This window comes from Malania oleifera, chromosome 1 (genome assembly GCF_029873635.1).
Source record: "Malania oleifera isolate guangnan ecotype guangnan chromosome 1, ASM2987363v1, whole genome shotgun sequence".
Taxonomy (NCBI): domain Eukaryota; kingdom Viridiplantae; phylum Streptophyta; class Magnoliopsida; order Santalales; family Ximeniaceae; genus Malania; species Malania oleifera.
The window spans coordinates 85,525,243-85,541,920 of NC_080417.1; the positions used below are offsets into that span (position 1 = coordinate 85,525,243).

General features: G+C 38.8%; 1 protein-coding gene across 10 annotated transcripts in view; it reads left to right on the top strand.

Annotated features, from left to right (window-relative positions):
* The first annotated feature begins 371 nt into the window (after positions 1–371).
* The window catches only part of LOC131160291 (uncharacterized), a 53,924-nt gene continuing 37,617 nt past the window's right edge, over positions 372–16,678 (top strand). For 6 of the 10 annotated variants that reach the window (XR_009137982.1, XR_009137984.1, XM_058115778.1 and 3 more), the window contains exon 1: positions 372–768. The gene's annotated coding sequence lies outside the window, so the exon portion shown is untranslated. The remainder of the gene's footprint in view (positions 769–16,678) is intronic. The other 4 variants (XR_009137985.1, XR_009137986.1, XM_058115799.1 and 1 more) reach the window with 1 other exon arrangement.

Genomic DNA, 16,678 nt, shown 5'->3' on the forward strand with positions numbered 1-16,678 from the left:
GGTAGAGGAGGTAAGGATGTGGAGGGTTTAAAACTGTAAGAGAGAGAGAGAGAGAGAGAGAGAATGACATTGTGACCAATTGTCTTAGCACTAGCCTAATTCGAATGTGTTCTGAAGAAATCCTTGATGAGTATACCCATCACAAGTCAACTTCTAATATTACAAATAGCCCCAATATTTGGTGTAATCTTGGAAATTGATAGTTTTGTCTTATATTAATAAAAATACAAAAAGCTTCTTGACATAAAAAGATTTTCTTGACATAAATACCCGTAATTCAATATTTCCGAAAAGCCCATTAATATAAGGCCCAATGCCTCGAAGGCCCACAACCAGGTAAACCCAAATACCCGATCCAGCATTATGGTTTACCCAAAAGCTCTCCCTGCCTCCCATTTCCTCCTTCGGCCCTTCCCCTTCCTCGGTTGCTCGTTCCCAAATTTCCCTCCCCTCCTTCCTTCCCAAATCCCTTACACTGTTATCCGAGCTCCAGCAGCGGCAGGCAGCCCCCTTCTGAGGCGCTATCCTCATCCCGTAATTCAGTCTTCAAGAGTCCTTCAGTTGTTTGATCCCAAATTTCCTCTCGCTTCGTTCCCAAATCCTGAAATTCCGAACCCTAGCCCTCAATCATCTAGGCTGCAGGCTCCAACTCCAAGCTTGACTGTCGAAAAACCAGCCCTAGCAGCGCCGGATGAGGTGAGTAGCTGCTCGAAATTCAGTTTCAAATCAGCTCTAACTCAGTCTCATTTCCAGCCTTCAAAAAGCAAGGTAATTCCATGTTTGGTTATTGCGCATTGCAGCAGGAATTTCGATGGACTAAATATGAACTCGAATTATTTAAGTAGGGATATTATGAATTAATTATTGCAAGCTTGCAGCAGGAAGTCAGAGCTGAAGTTCCGAGTAAAATCTGCTCAGTTAACATGATTAACCAAATAAACTATTGTAATTCAGTCGTCAGAAAACTGGTATTATGATTAATTCACTTCAGTCCGGTTGATGTGTTCTTTTTTTTTTATTAACTGAAAATTTTGGGTTGGTTCATGCCCACTGACTACTCACTCCTAATGCATCCTTTATATTGACATTTTTATTGCATTTACCTTTTTTTTTTGTTTCCTTTATGAGAACCTAGAGTGAATGAGGTCATTGCATGGCTAAAATCTATAATATTTGTGTTAGATTGATTAAAATTACCTCAGAAAAGTCAGCTAAGCTTTAATTTATCGCAATATAAGCACAAGATTGACTCGAAGCTAGCTAGTCATACCTATGGTGATCTAATAATGAATGCTGCAAAGCCCACAACCTTTTTTTTGTTTGCCTCATTTCTTTTTGAGTAAATGTTTGTCACATCAGGTAGCAATAAAAAAAATGCTCATTTTATTCTATTGTAAGACAAATAAAAATATTCATGTGAGAATCACAATTGAACTTTGCTACAAACAAATGATAGGCATGAAAACCAAGAACCTGATAACAAAAGTACAAGAAGGTGAACATTGAATCAAGAAATTAGCTGAATCCCCATAATCATAACAAAAAACTAAACAATAAGCATGTAAATTCATCTGAGATAATTTGAGTAGTCAAAATATTTATGCTTGCTATGAGGAAGTGCAAGCGGGTTTTGAAATGAGGAAACATTTTGGAGAAAATCAAGATTCTTCTAGTGAAAAAAAAAAAAAAAAAAAAAATTCTTAAGAGAGATCCAGAAGGTGTTTTAAAGTATAGTGGAGGAGCCAACTGATGAAAGGGAAAGCACTTACAAGGATAAAAAAGGGGTGGAGGAATGTCTCAGATGATGATAGTGTTGGCAGTAATGATTTTGAATGTGACAGTTGCTTACTTTTGAATGAAATTCGGGATCGACAAGGTTATTCTTTCAACTCTTCTTTTGATTGCCTTGGGGACTTATCTTATGTTCTATGGCTTCCACTGGAAGGTTTGGATGGAGCTGTATGTTTTGAGGATGTTTCATTTAAAGAGCAAAAAGTTAGTGATGGGGTGCTCCATGCTATGGTTCAAGATTTTTTTGGGAAGGACCTTCAAGCTCAGAATTTATTGGATAATTTGGGCCTCATATCGTCTAATTGTGGAGGAAATGAAGTTCGACATGATGGTGGTTAATCTAAGGTGAAGAAGGGTTAGAGGGAATTAGTTAATTTGAAGTGCTTTGTGAACTATGATGGGAAGGGCTTAAAGAGGGCTTTTCTTGGTTGATTTTTAGTTATTTATTTTCTCTCTCTCTCTCTCTCTCTCTCTCTCTCTCTCTCTCTCTCTCTCTCTCTCTCTTTTAAATTTCATTTTGTTTGTTTTTTTTTTTGCTTTTTTTTTTGAGGATTTTATATACTTGCATTGATTGTATATTCTCTCTCTCTTAACATACCTTCTTTTTCTATAAATAAAAATCATTAATACTAGATATTAGATGTAAAAGGCAGATATGTGGGAAATAACCAATGATTGAATCACAAAACTTGAAAATATTTACCAAAAACTAAAATCGACAAACAACCAATGTTTCAAAGACTCAACCGTGACTTGCTTCAAGAAGAGGCATGCCCAAAATGCTTTGAGGCTCTAAAATGCCAAATCTTAGAAGGGACAATGCATTATACATTGGGGCTTACATATTTGTTCTGAACGCACATGTTTGCGTTTTTAGTTGAGGCTTATGCTTTTGGGTGTGTAAATCTTAGATTTGGCAAGAAAATTTATTTACATTTTTATATGAAGGAATGTGTGAACATGAGTTGTTCTCTAAATCTATTTGAACCTCAAATCTTTCCGAAATAATTGGAGTTGCATCTTCTTGTCAAAAAAAAGAAAAAAAGAAAAAAGAAAAAAAAGAGTTGCATCTTAGATCATGAAAGTAAGTTGAACTAGGTGGTGTTATAACTATCCCTTGGCATGGTCAAGCTAGTATTCTCAGAATGGCCAACAAGTAGTTAACAAATTATATTTGATTTAAAAAATGTTATTTGTAATTTTCTTAAGTTATAAATTTATTTTTAAAAATATGTAATTTATTTGAATATTTTTATCTAAAAAAAATTCCCATAAGGCTTATGTCTCAAATGTAAATTGTCTCACTTGCGATTAAGATTGTATAGTTGAAGTTGTGATGTCTTCCTCCCAACGTCTCCCATCTTCGAGAATCGAGATAGGGAGCATGGCGAGCCTTTTCTCTCACCTTCTTCCCAAACATCTTCACTTGATACTTATTTCCATCAAAGACCTAACCCAGAAACCGAACCTTATTTCTCTCCCATCCACAACAACCAAACCTTATTTTTTCTCTATCTAGCAGAAGTCCTGTTTGACCACAGAAATACTTTCTCACTAGTCACTCATTTTTTTATCACTACACTTCCTTGGTCATCAGAGCTTGTTTCAATCTCCACTAGTGACAACATCCTTTGCATCTGCCAACCTTCTTGCCGACCACCAATTGTTTCTTGGAAGTTTCTTATGGCAACTCTTCTTTGGCCATTAGAGTTTTGTTTGACCTCAACCAATAACAACAACATACATAGCATCTGCCGACCATCTCGTTGGCCACCACTTTGTATCAATTGGTGAGACGTTTTAGTAGTCGAAGGCAACCCTGAATTCCGACTAGTGATGCGTTTTAGCAGGTGAAGGTCCTTCACAACCTTAAAATCTGAGTTTGCTTCAAGTGGAAGTGTTACAATCTGAATGGGGGAGATCAATTGTTTGTTAGGTAAGAAGTGGTTCTCGTTCGTGGACAATGGGGATTTTCTCAAAATTCTAGAAGAGAATGGGAGCCGAACCTTTCATACCTTCCTAACAAGAGAGGAAAGGAGTTGGATTTCTGAACAATTACAAGCTTTCCTATTTAAAAAGACAAAGGAACTTGGAGTAAATCTTTTAGAACATCGAATCATTTCATCATGCTTTAGTTGAGAGCCAATAGCTTTGGTCGTTTCTTATCTCTAGAAACGATTACATACAAGAGGTGCAATGTAGATGATTTGTGTACTAGAAGGAAGGAGGCAGGGGGATGGATATGGTTCTTTGATATCGTTAAGTTTTTTAAAGAACATAAGCATCACCAAGCTCCAACTCCAGCGAGGGGCTGAGAATGAGTTGTTTGAGATGGGGATCTACAAATATAGGAGCAAGGGTAGGATGTATCAACCAAAATTTTAGCAAGAACATACAATTCATTAGGTGTTCTGGGGATATTTTAGATAAGAGGTCAGGAAGGAATTTTGGAAAAGATAAGTGAAGATGAAGAAATTCCAGTGTTGGAAATTATAAAAGGAAAGATCCTGCACAAGGTAAGTTTGTTCCCCCTTTTAATAGGGATTTTAAGGATATACGTTGGAGTCAATATCCTAAGGGACATCAGGAAAGAGTTGGAGCTTCCAATTGGCCTAGAAAAGACGGACTAAATAATTGGGTCAAAAAGTATAAATCATATGGGTCTAATTTTTCTAGGCCTAAAACAGAGTTTCCCTAGCCCTTTTACAAAAGAACTACTTATAGCTAGTCCTTGAAGACTGGGCTAGAGAATATGGGCTCAGAGAAGGCCAATCCAAAATTGCAAAACGGCTTTGAGAATAGTTAGAATAGGTGGCATTTGGGCTTTATTCTAGATCACTAGGCAGGAGCCCTCCTCTTCTAGAGAACATTTGTTTTGGGATGGGAAGAAAGAGAACACGAGGGCATCTCTACTATGCAATTGGAGGACTTACATTCAGGTGAAGAGGGAGAGGGGGAATAGAAAGGATAGGGAAAGCTCAAAGAAACAAACATATTGAACTCCAAGTAGGAAAGGCAGGGGGCAGGGATGGAAACACAGAGAACACCTTCTTAGATATTGAATAAATTGGATGAAGTCTATGGATGCACAAAAAATAAGATGATGTAGGCAGGTTTTCTGGATAAGAGGAAGGGTAAAGACATTGTGGAATTCGAAAACTAGGACGAAGCTAATTTTGTATGTGTAGAAGATGGTGAAGAGTCCTTGTCATCATTTGAGTTTGAGGATGAGGATTTGCTAATAGAAAAGTTAAGGAAGGACGAAGAAAAGAATGCTGTATCTACAGAGAACTGTATTGTCCTAGGTATGAGTATTCAAATTACTAATGAGGTTATGATTTCAGATGGTACTTTTCTTGCCATTGCAACTACAAAATTCCAATCCTTTGATGAACCCAATAATTACCCTCTGTGATCAATTCAGAAGTAAAGACAAGCAATTTGGCAAACAACTCCTAGGAAATAGAATTGGGGAGTGATGTTATTTATGAAGTTATGCCATTTAATTATGTGTTTTTTCATATTAACTTTGAACCACTAAAATTGCCATAAGGAATCAGGGGGTGAAGGAAATCTACAAATCTTTGACATTTTAGGGGATGAGAGAGGAAACCAGGAGGACCAAGAACTACTTGACGATATGCGTCTTAGCTTGACAGCCCATTTGGGTGATTTGGTTAGGCTTAAAAAAGAGGATTGAGCAAGGAACTAGTTAGATCAGCTTCCTTGGTGGACTAGGAGAAAGGGGGTAGGTTTTCAGGGGTTGGTAGTGTCTTCAAATGAAGATTTTTGTCTTGGAATGTTAGAAGATTGGGGGGATTAAGCAAAGGGAGGGTGGTCAAGGATTTGGTGAATAAAAGCAGCCCTAATATTTTGTTTCTTCAAGAGAAAAAATAGGTGAGATTGATTCCCTTGTCTTTATGAGTATTTAGGATAATAGGTAGGAGCTTTGGTGGTCAACTAGTGGTGTAGGACACTAGGTTAGCTCATATTAGCCAAAAGCGTGCTTGAGGTGCGCTTAGGCGCGAGGCAAAGTGGGGCGAAGAGGCTATCACCTCACTGTCGAAACTTTCAGTTTGGTGTTTTTGCTAACCATAACCGATCATAACTTTTCGGTTAACTGATGGTTCGGTTAAATGATGGTTTGGATCAGATGGATGGTTTGGTTATTTGATTCAAACTGATTTTAAATCATTATAATTTTTTTTAGAGAAAATTAGATATTTTACTTGGATTTTGATTTAGTATGTGCATTTTACACTTTATTTATATAAATTAATCACCCAAAAGTTATTTAGTGCATGCTATTTTTTTAACTTTAAGATATATTATATAAATTATTATATAGTAATGTATGGTATAGATAATATATATTGTTAATAAATACATATATCGGTTTAGTTCGGGTAATCGTCGGTTCATGCACATAAAAACCGTAATCGAAAATTGTGAAAAGCATGAACCGAAACCGAATTGAACAAATCAATTAATCGGATTTTTGGTTTGGTTCGGATCGGATTTTCGGATTGGATCTGTTTTCAAATATTTTTGAACGGCTAAGGGGACCTTCAAGAGGGGCAGTGAGGCGCGCCTAATATATTTGACCTTTTAACTTCATTTTTTTTTAAAACCTTTGAAGGAAGAAAGCGTAACTAGACTCGAACCAGCCTTAGCCCTAGCTAGAGGCTTTGACTTGAACCAGCAGGTCCAGGCTTCATCTTCACATATTCCAGTCTTCAAGCCTTCGCCAGCAAGAGAGTCATCATAGGAGCCCTCCGTCTTCGAGGTTTGAGCCTTTGAACCAACATAACCTTCGTCCTTGAGCCTTCGAACTAGCACGAAACACCTTCATTTCAAGCCTTCAAGTCTTTGAGCCTTCACCAGCAAGAGAGCCTTCGCAAGAGCCCTTTGTCTTCGAGGTTAAAGTCTTCGAACCATTACAACCTTCGTCTTCAAGTCTTTGAGCCTTCCACCAGCAAGAGAGCCTTTGCCAGAGCCTTCGAACAAGCGAGAGGCTTCAAACCATTGAGTTGTCATCGCCAGTCTTCGTGATTCATCAGGCTCTTCTTCTTTTTCTCCTCCTCCTCCTCCTCCTCCTCCTTAGGCCTCAGTATTTTATTGCTGCTGTTTGCTGGCAAGCTGCCCTGCTCTTTGGCAAGTTATATGCTTGCTGATGGCTGGAAAGCTGCCTACTCTTTGGCAAGTTATAGATTAACCTGCATTAAGCCACTACGTTTATGCTTTTGGGCCGTCAGCTTGCTTGCTGGTGGCTGGCAAGCTGCCCTGCTTTTTGGCAAGTTATAGATTAACTTGCATTAAGCCACTATGTTTATGCTTTTGGGCCTTCGGCCTGGCAATTTCATTTCCTTTCTAATTTGAAGCTTGAACTCGCAGGCTGCCCTGCTCTTTGGAAAACTTCCCTGCTCTTTGGAAAGTTATAGATTAACTTACATTAAGCCACTATGTTGATGCTTTTGGGCCTTCGGCCTGGCAATTTCATTTCCTTTCTAATTTGAAGCTTGAACTCTTGCATGCGTAATTACTTATGTTGATCTATGCTTGTTTCACTTGGAACTTGGTACTTGGTTGTCATAATTTCTAAGCATTATTGTTTTGGTATTGAATATTTGGCATTTTAAATTCTAATAGTACTATTGATGTGTTTTCATATATCAATTACCTGCCTATTGTATACAATTTTAATAAATGTGCGCCTCACCTTTGTGAAGCACGTGCCTTGGCCTCACCCCTCGTGCCTTGCGCCTCGGCTCCAAGTACCCTTTGCACCTCAGTGGGCCTTGCATCTTTGACTACTATGGGTTACTTACGTGCAAAGATAGCATTTTTGGTTCTTTTTCCTTGTCTATCTACTTGAGGTTAGGGGCATATATGATTGGTGGTTTACCTCCATATGGTCCTAGAGGGAAGATTTTATCGTAGAGCTAGCTAGTTTGTATGGGCTTTGCAATCCTTGTTGGGTGGTGGTGTGTGACTAATGTTATTAGAACCGCTAGGGAGATTGGGGGCTCAAGGGTGACTAGTAGCATCGGACTTTTTGGCTCTTTTATTAGGAATTGTGGTCTTAGGGATGTTCCTTTGAACAATGGCCTTTTCACTTGGGTGGCTTCTAGGGATAGACTGACCTCGACTAGCATAGATAGATTCTTGTATACTCATGAGTGGGAGGACCTTGTCCCTAATATTGTTCAAGAGACTCTGATTAGGCCCACTTTTGACCACTACCTGATTCTTTTGGAGTCCAATCCTATACAGTGGGATCCAACTCCTTTCAAATTTGAGAACATGCGGCTTACACACTCATCTTTTCACGATTATATTAGAGCTTGGTGGAGAGAGTGCCACGTTTTGGGTTGGGAGGGCTTAAAGTTAATGAGAAAGTTGAAATTATCAAAGAAAAACTGAAAGTTTGGAACAAAGAAGTGTTTGGAGATATTAGGGGAAATATGATATTTTGATGGAGATTAGTAGTTTGGATAGGTTGGAGGAGTGTGGTTTATTAGTGGAGGAAGATAGAGCTAGAAGGGTTCATCTCAGTGACGATTTGGAGGTGCTGCTTATAAGGGAGGAAAGGAGTTGGTGTTAGAAGTCTAGAATTAATTGGGTTTGAGAAAGGGATTGTAATTCTAGGCTCTTCCATAGGGTGGCTAATGGGAAGAGAAGGAATAGCTTCATTAAGGAGTTGGAGATTGATATAGGGGAGGTGGTGAGAGATCATAATCATATAGGGGAGGAGGTTACAAATTTCTATAAAGGATTGTATCGAGGTGAGTGCAAGAATAGATTAATGGTGAAGGGGTTGATTGTAAACCTATTAGGGAAAAGGTGGCCAAGTTGTTGTGGAGACCATTTGTTTTGGGGGAAATAAGGAGGGCTGTGTTTGATATGGATAGGGAAAAGCACTAGGCCCAAACGGTTTTTTTTTCCAATATGATTAGGAACTGGTCAAAGAGGATGTCTTGAATTTTTTTGAGTTTCATAGGAAGGGAGAGGTGTGCAAAAGCATGAATTCTACTTTCGTTGCCTTGATTCTTATAAAGCATAGGTCTAGAAAAGTAAAGGATTTTAGGCCAATCAGCTTGGTGACTAATAGTTATAAGCTGCTAGCAAAGGTTATTTTTAAAAGGATTAGCGAGGTGTTGGGGGACATGTTGTCTTTGGCACAAGTTGTTTTTGTTAATATAGCATATTTTAGATGCTGTTTTGCTAGCCAACAAGGTGGTTGAGGATGTGAAGAGGAGGGATAAAAAAGGAGTGATTTTTAAATTGGTTTTTGAAAAAGCTTATGATATGCTAAACTGGGTTTCCTATTGAATGTGCTAAAGAGAAAAGGTTTTGGTTGTCTGTCGTGTAAGTGAATAGGAGGGTGCCTCAGTTTTGCCAATATGTTAGTGATTGTTAATGGTCTGCTTGGGGTTTAGTTCAACGTCTCGAGGGGGTTGAGACAAGGGGGTTTGTTATCCCCTTTCTCGTTCGCTCTAGTCGTAGGCGTCTTGAGCAGGTTGGTATCCCATGCTTAGGATTTGGGAATGATTAGTGGTCTATCTATAGGTAGAGAGGAAGTGGTGGTGTCTCATCTTCAGTTTGCAGACCATACCATCTTTTTTATTGAGAATGATGCAACCAAATTTTGTATGATTCTCGTGTTGCTTAGAATTTTTGCGAGAATTTCAGACTTAAAATAATTTTGTCTAAGAGTGGCCTAGTGAGTATTATTGATCTTGTGTTGTAGAGATCTTGAGAATCTTAGATCTTTTTAGCAGGATGTGAATCCCTTTCTTGGCTGTTTTTATATCTTGGTCTTCCTCTTTGGGGAAATCCCCCATCTGATGCTTTTTGGGATCTCGTGATTAAGAGAGTGGGGAATGGATGGAAGGTTGGAAGAAGGCTTGTCTCTCATTAGGAGGTAGAAATTCCGCTTATTAGTGCTTCCTTAGTCAACATTCCAATTTACCTATCCCTTTTTAAATTACCTCTGAGTGTGCTTGGAAGTTGGAAAAGATTAGGCGGGATTTTTTATGGTCTGGTAGTGGAGAGAATAAAAGGGGATCACCTGGTTAGTTGGGATGTTGTTAGGAAGTCTAGGGGGGGGGGGGGGGGACGGGATCACTTGATTGGATGGGTTGTTGTTAGGAAGCTTAAGACTGAAGGGGGCCTAGGTCTTCGTAATGTGGTTTCTAAAAACATTTCTTTACCTGGGAAATGGTTATGGAGGTTTCCTATAGAACCTATTTCCTTATGGCATAAAGTAATAGAGTAAGTATAGTTTGCACAGGAATTTGTGGGATTCAAAAGGAAGTGGCAATGTTACTCATGCTAGTCCTTGGAAGTTTGTTTCATAGGTAGCTTCTCTTTTGTTTCTTTCTACTCATTTTGAAGTGGGAATTGTGGACAAAATTCGCTTATGGGAGGATGCTTGGGTTGGTGAGTCTTCATTGGAGTTGTTGGTGCAACACTTGTTTAGACTTTCCTCTGTCCATGAGGCACCAATATCAGCTTTTTTCATTTCAGTAATGGGGGTTCTTTTTCTTGGCAAAGCCTTGTGTCCTCACGCAAATTTGGCAGAAAGGATCCAACACACAGAAAACGAGTTAACTCGTCAACCTTGAGACTCCTTAAAAAAATGGAGTCTCGAGGTTGACGAGTTAACTCATTTGCTGTGTGTTGGATCCTTTCTGCCAAATTTGCCGGAGGACACAAGGCTTTGGATTGGGGATACTTCGGGGTCCTTTCCTCAAAATCTTTTTTATCAAATCTTACTAAATCCATATACCATAGCCCTTTATTTTTAAATAAAGTTGTGTGGAAAGCAATGGTTCCATTTAAAGTCTAGGGCTTTCGTTTGGACTCTTATGCTCAACAAGATTAAGACGAATGATGGGTTACAGATCATTAGACCTACGAAGTTCTTAGTCCAAATATTTTGTATACTATGCAGTGGTTCACATGAGAGTTCTAGCCATCTATTTATTCATTGTAAGGTGCGAGATACATACGGAATAATTTGTTTTTGTTTTTGGAGCAGAGTGGGTGGCTTTGGAATCTATCTTTGATTTTTTTAATCATAAAGTTTTAAGGCTTTGGAAAGAATAAAACAGGGTGGAATTTTTGGGTCTGTGCGGTTTTTTCAGTGCTTGGGTGATGTGGATAGAAAGGAATGCCAAAAATTTCAGAGATAAGAAGACCCCTCCTCTACTTTGGGAGAAAGTCATTTTTTATGCCTCTTTTTGGACATTCCTTTGGGATTTTATCGCTGTCTAATATCCAATGAGTAGGGCTGCAAACGAGAAGCCAAGCCGAGCCTAAGCATCTCAAAGCTCAGCTCGGAATAAAAATAGGAAGGCTTGGGCTCTGGCTTGGATTGCTGAAATTTATAAGTTGGGCTCGAGCTCGGGTTAGAGCCTAAATCACCAGCTCGAGCACTACTCTTTTATACCACATTTAATATTAAATTATTTAAATTCAATTACTGGTGGACGGCTCCATGTGGGACTGGGAGCATGTGCAACTCAGCCATGGGAATGGGGTAATGAGTGAATTTATAAGTAAAGGAGAGGTTGAATGTTCAAAGAGTTTCTGATGTGGGACAAGAATGGGACGGAGACTGGCTTGCAAGTTGCAACCTACCTTAAGCATTTTATCTCGCATCGAAAATTCTTAAAGGGTGGCGGAGCCCATCTCTGTAAAATCTCACCTCAGCCCCCTTCTGTAACTTTACACATTTGTAATTGTAATTTTAATATAATAAATAAATAATTATTAATTCTAATAAGAGCTTAAAATTAGTAGTGTAAAAATTTAATATAAAAGGAGAATTATAGATAAGGTAGTACTAAAATTTGTTAATATAATGTGAACATGTTATTGTTGATTTGTGAATGAAGCAATGGCTAAATTAAGAAACTGAAAAATTAGTGGGCTCGAAATTGAAATCGAGCCCTTTACTGAGCCTAATTGAGCTGTTCACGAGCCGAAATGTTGCTCAGCAAATTGAGCTTGGGAATTCCTCATTCAAATAATAAACGAGCTTGAATGAGCTCGTATCAACTGAGTTCCTGAGCCGCTCATGAGTAGCTTGGTTCGTTTGTAGCCCTACCAAAGAGATTGGAAGGCATCTTTAATGTAATTGTGCTTCTTTGTTAGTTTTCAGTTTTTCCTAAAGGATTTCCTATCTTCCGTTCTGTAATTATTCTTTCCATCAATAGATACTTTTTGGCTAAAAAAAAATGTAAATTTTATCTTGATGCTAACAAAATATTTCCTTGAATGTTTATACACCTTGCCTTCAACTTCATGTTACAAAACATTGTTTTAATTATTAATTTTAGCTATATCCATAACTATAGAGGTCAATCAAATTAATAGAGAAAGATAAAGAAATGGCATGTAAAATGAATGGGTAGAGGGATGCAAGAAGAAGAAAGTATGGGTTTTTTTATGAAATTATTAAGAAAAAAAAGAAAAGACACAAATACGTACCTGGGGGTTCGCCGGGGGGGGGGGAATTTATGCAAATATTCCAAACCAACTTTTGGAGAGTGTTTTACGGAATTATTAAGAAAAAAAAAAAAAGAAAAAACACAAATATGTATGGTGGGGGGGAAATTTACGAAAATAAACCCAACTAAATTTTGGAGAGTTGATTGGGTATTTAAAAAAACAAATTAAAATATAGAACCGACTTTTGGAAAGTCGCTTTCGAGCCGGACGATACCTTTTTGACGACATGCCAGTCAGTGCATAGAAAAAGCAAGTGAAAAAAAAAAAAAAATTGAAACGTAAGAGAACCAACTTTCCAAAAGTCAATTCTTTTCCTGAAATGACAAGTGTGCTGTCTACGCACACTGGACCACACGGAAAACAAAAAAAAAAGAAACATTGAAGTGGCAAAATCGACTTTCCAAAAGTCGGTTTGCTCATGACACGCGCCACGTGGCTTGACCCCATCCGTTTGTTCCTTCCTTAACTGCTTGCGCATGCATAATTAATTCTAGTCAAAGCCGACTTTTGGAAAGTCAGTTTTGACATGCACGTACCAAACCATGCACGTACCAAACCATGTAGCTCATGTTTGCTTTCCCCTTCCCCCTTAGCTACTCGCGTGCCCCATCTCCTTCCACCCCGTCTCCTATTTATTCTCCTTTCACCCCCCACTTTCTACTCATCCTTTCTCCTTCTTTCATTTCATTTTTCTTCCTCTCCTCCAATTTCCCTCACCACCTTCAAGTATTGCGTGAACTTGTTGAATTTCATCGTGGTCCACACATTATGATAAGAGTTGAAAAAAAAATGCTAAAGGATTCATGAAGTATAAAAGAATAGAGAGTTGTATGCATGTATATCTGTATATCTATATCTCTAACCCTATGTGTATAAATGTATATATGTATATAATAGTATATTACAAAGAGTTTAATGGTAACTAAGTCCCACATGGTCGCAGTCTCCTCTTGTCTCTGCTGCTGTTGACATCGTTCCTGTGGCTATTGATGTTGCCGTCTCCCACGTACATCTGCACCCTCCTTAACTTCTGTTGTTTGTGGGATTTGTTGCTGCAATCCAGCATCATGCGAGCCCTGATCACCGAACAGATTGAATGGGATCGGTGTTGAAATGGGGGAACTGCTGATATTACTGTTGTTCTCGGTAGATTGGGGGTGGGTAAGATGGAATGGACTGCAGTGCCTCCGGCACATATAGTGTACTGATGGACGCCCCATACTGATCTTGATACGCCCCATATGGCCTAAGGGAAGTGGAAGCCGAAGCGTGTCGGGTGGAGGTTTGTGCAGGTGTGAACTGTTGTGTTATGCTCCTCCATCACCCTTAATCTACTGTGCTAGTTGGGGGGGGGGGTGCTCCCTCTCAACTCGAGCACGAGCCCCCCCACGGCTCCGACGAGGTCTAGCACGACGTCTCCTATGTGATGCCTACTCAACAGCTGCCGCGTCAACATCCGATTCAGCACCCTCCTCGTCGGCATGGGCAGACTTGTGAGCTGACTAGCGGGCTTCATCAGCGACAAATTCCATACAGGCCTCCGCAATCGGTCTAGCCGGACATGTCGGGACACAATCAAATGATTGGATGTTCCCCATCATATGCTCCTGCAACAAAATGTTATGAAACTATTAATAAGTTATGTGACATAGTTGTATGTTCACTACATGCATTGAATAATTTATTCACTCACCACTGTCATATGTAGACTGGCAGTCTTGCTAATGCAACAAATAGTGATGGACCAGTACCACTCACTATATCCATCCTCGGCTCGTAGAGGTGTAGGCCTAGGGAGTGGAAGCTCCCTTAGTATGTGGACGACATGGTCTAGTCGCCGTTGCCACCTCTAGAGGGTACGCCTATACATACTGCGCTATTCGGTTTAATAATTCCCACGTTGGTCACAGTCGTGTAGATCTTGATAATTGTTGTTAGGGTCGTACTCTGTTTGAGCTGGACCAAGGATTTGCTGCCTCAGCCCGAACTGCCACAGTACTCGGTTCGGGAGGTGCCACTATATGACCTGAAAGCAGATCAGGGGATTCTGAACAAACCAAACTTGTACTCTACTGAAGCATATGCGCGGTAGATTAGCGTACACATCCGCTATGTATGACATCCATTTAAACTGCTAACAAACAATTTATGTAAGGAAAAACCCCATTAGCACAGTGGATTGAGGGTGATGGGGGAGCATCAACAGTTTACACCTGCACAGACCTCCACCTGGCACGCTTTGGCTTCCACTTCTCGTATGCCATATGGGGCTCCTTCTTCCCATATGCCATATGGGGCTTCTTCTTCCCAGATGGCATATGGGGTGTATCAGGATCAGTATGGGGCGTCTAGCAGTGCACCATTTGTGTTGGAGGCACCGCAATCTATTCCATCCTACTCATCCCCAATCTACCAGGAATGGCAGCAATACCAACAATTCCCAATTTCATCACCGATCTCATTTGATCTATTTGGTGATTGGGGCTCGCATGATGTTGGATTGTAGCAACAGATCCCACAAACAGCAGAAGTTAACGAGGGTGCAGATGGACGTGAGAGATGGCAACGTCAACAGCCACAGGAACAACGTCAATAGCGGCAGAGATAGAGGAGATTGCGACCATGTGGGACTTAGTTGTATTATTACCACACCATTAAACTCTTTGTAATATACTATTATATACATGTATACATTTATACACATAGGGTTAGAGATATAGATATACAAATATACATGTATACATTAACTCTCTACTCTTTTATGCTTTATGAATCCTTTAGTATTTTTTTTTTCAACTCTTATCATAACGTGTGGACCACAATGAAATTCATCAAGTTCACGCGACACTTGAAGGTGGTGAGAGAGATTGCAGGAGAAAGGAAGAAGAATGAAATGAAAGGAGGAGAAGTAATGAGTGGAAAGTAGGGGATGAAAGGAGAATAAATATAAGACAGGGTAGGGGAAGATGGGGCACGCGGTGCATGGTTTGGTAAGTGCGTGTCAAAACCGACTTTCCAAAAGTTGGCTTTGACTAGAATTAATGCATGCATAGACAATTAAGGAAGGAACGAACGGATGGGGTGAAGCCATGTGGCGTATGTTAGGAGCAAACCGACTTTTGGAAAGTTGATTTTGCTGCTTCAATTTTTTTTTTGTTTTCCGTGCTGTCCAGTGTGTGTAGATTGCACACTTGTCATTTCAGGCAGAGAACAAACTTTTGGAAAGTCGATTCTCTTATGTTTCAAAATTTTTTTTTCTCACTTGCTTTTCTCTGTGCTGACTAGCATGTCGTCAAAAAGGTCTCGTCCAGCTCAGAACTGACTTTCCACAAGTCGTTTCTATGTTTTAATTTGTGTTTTTTTTAAATACCCAACTGACTTTCCAAAAGTTGGTTGGGTTTATTTCTGTAAATTTTTCCCCCACCGTACATATTTGTGTTTTTTATTTTTTATTTTTCTTAATAATTCCGTAAAAAACTAAGAAAGTACCCATTGGGGAGTTTGTGTGATGAGGTTTTTCTTTGTTAACTTTCCCATAATGAAATTGAGAAACCTTTGGTGGTGGTGGTGGTTGGTTAGGTGGGAGGGAGTACAACATCATAGAGTATGGCCAATGGAGCGTGATACTCATTGTGTGCTTATAATTGTACACAAATAATGTTGTTTTGATTTCCATAGAAAAATTTATGCACTCAAATTTTTTAAGTTGCTCCTTTTTGTTTGCAAATTCACAATATGGGATTGAGATATGCACGAAATCAAGTCAGAAATAGAATGGAGGTAAGAATGGGATGAAATGTATGGAATGATTCAATGTTTTGTTAACATGTAAAATTGTGGTTATAATGAATTTCTATTTTTGTATTTTCTGTTATGACCATCATTGTTTTTGTTGTGTATGAGAGAGGTGGGTTATCTGCATAATTTATGTGCGTGGAATGTTAATATGTTATGATATGTTAATGTTTGGTTTTGAGCTCTCTTAAAAATTAGTTTTTGTCGCAGCTGCCTTCAATAATTTTATTAGCACATTCCTACATTGTTACATTGGTTAATTCTTTTTATTTTGGTAGTATGAAATTATTTTTTGGTTTGATAATCTATATCTATACTATATATGAAAGTATGAATAGTGTAAATCATTTTGCGGACAAAAAAATATCCTTATGTTTAAAAGAAAGTCTAAAATGTATTCCTAAAAGATTTAATTGTACATCAATTTGTGGACAAAAGTATCCTAATTTTTAAAAATAAATTTATATACAATCAACATTCCTTGGAGAAGTAAATTTTTACACTATATATAGAAGTATGGATAGTGTAAATTATTTCATTGATAAAAAGATTTTTTTTTGTTGGAAGTAAGACC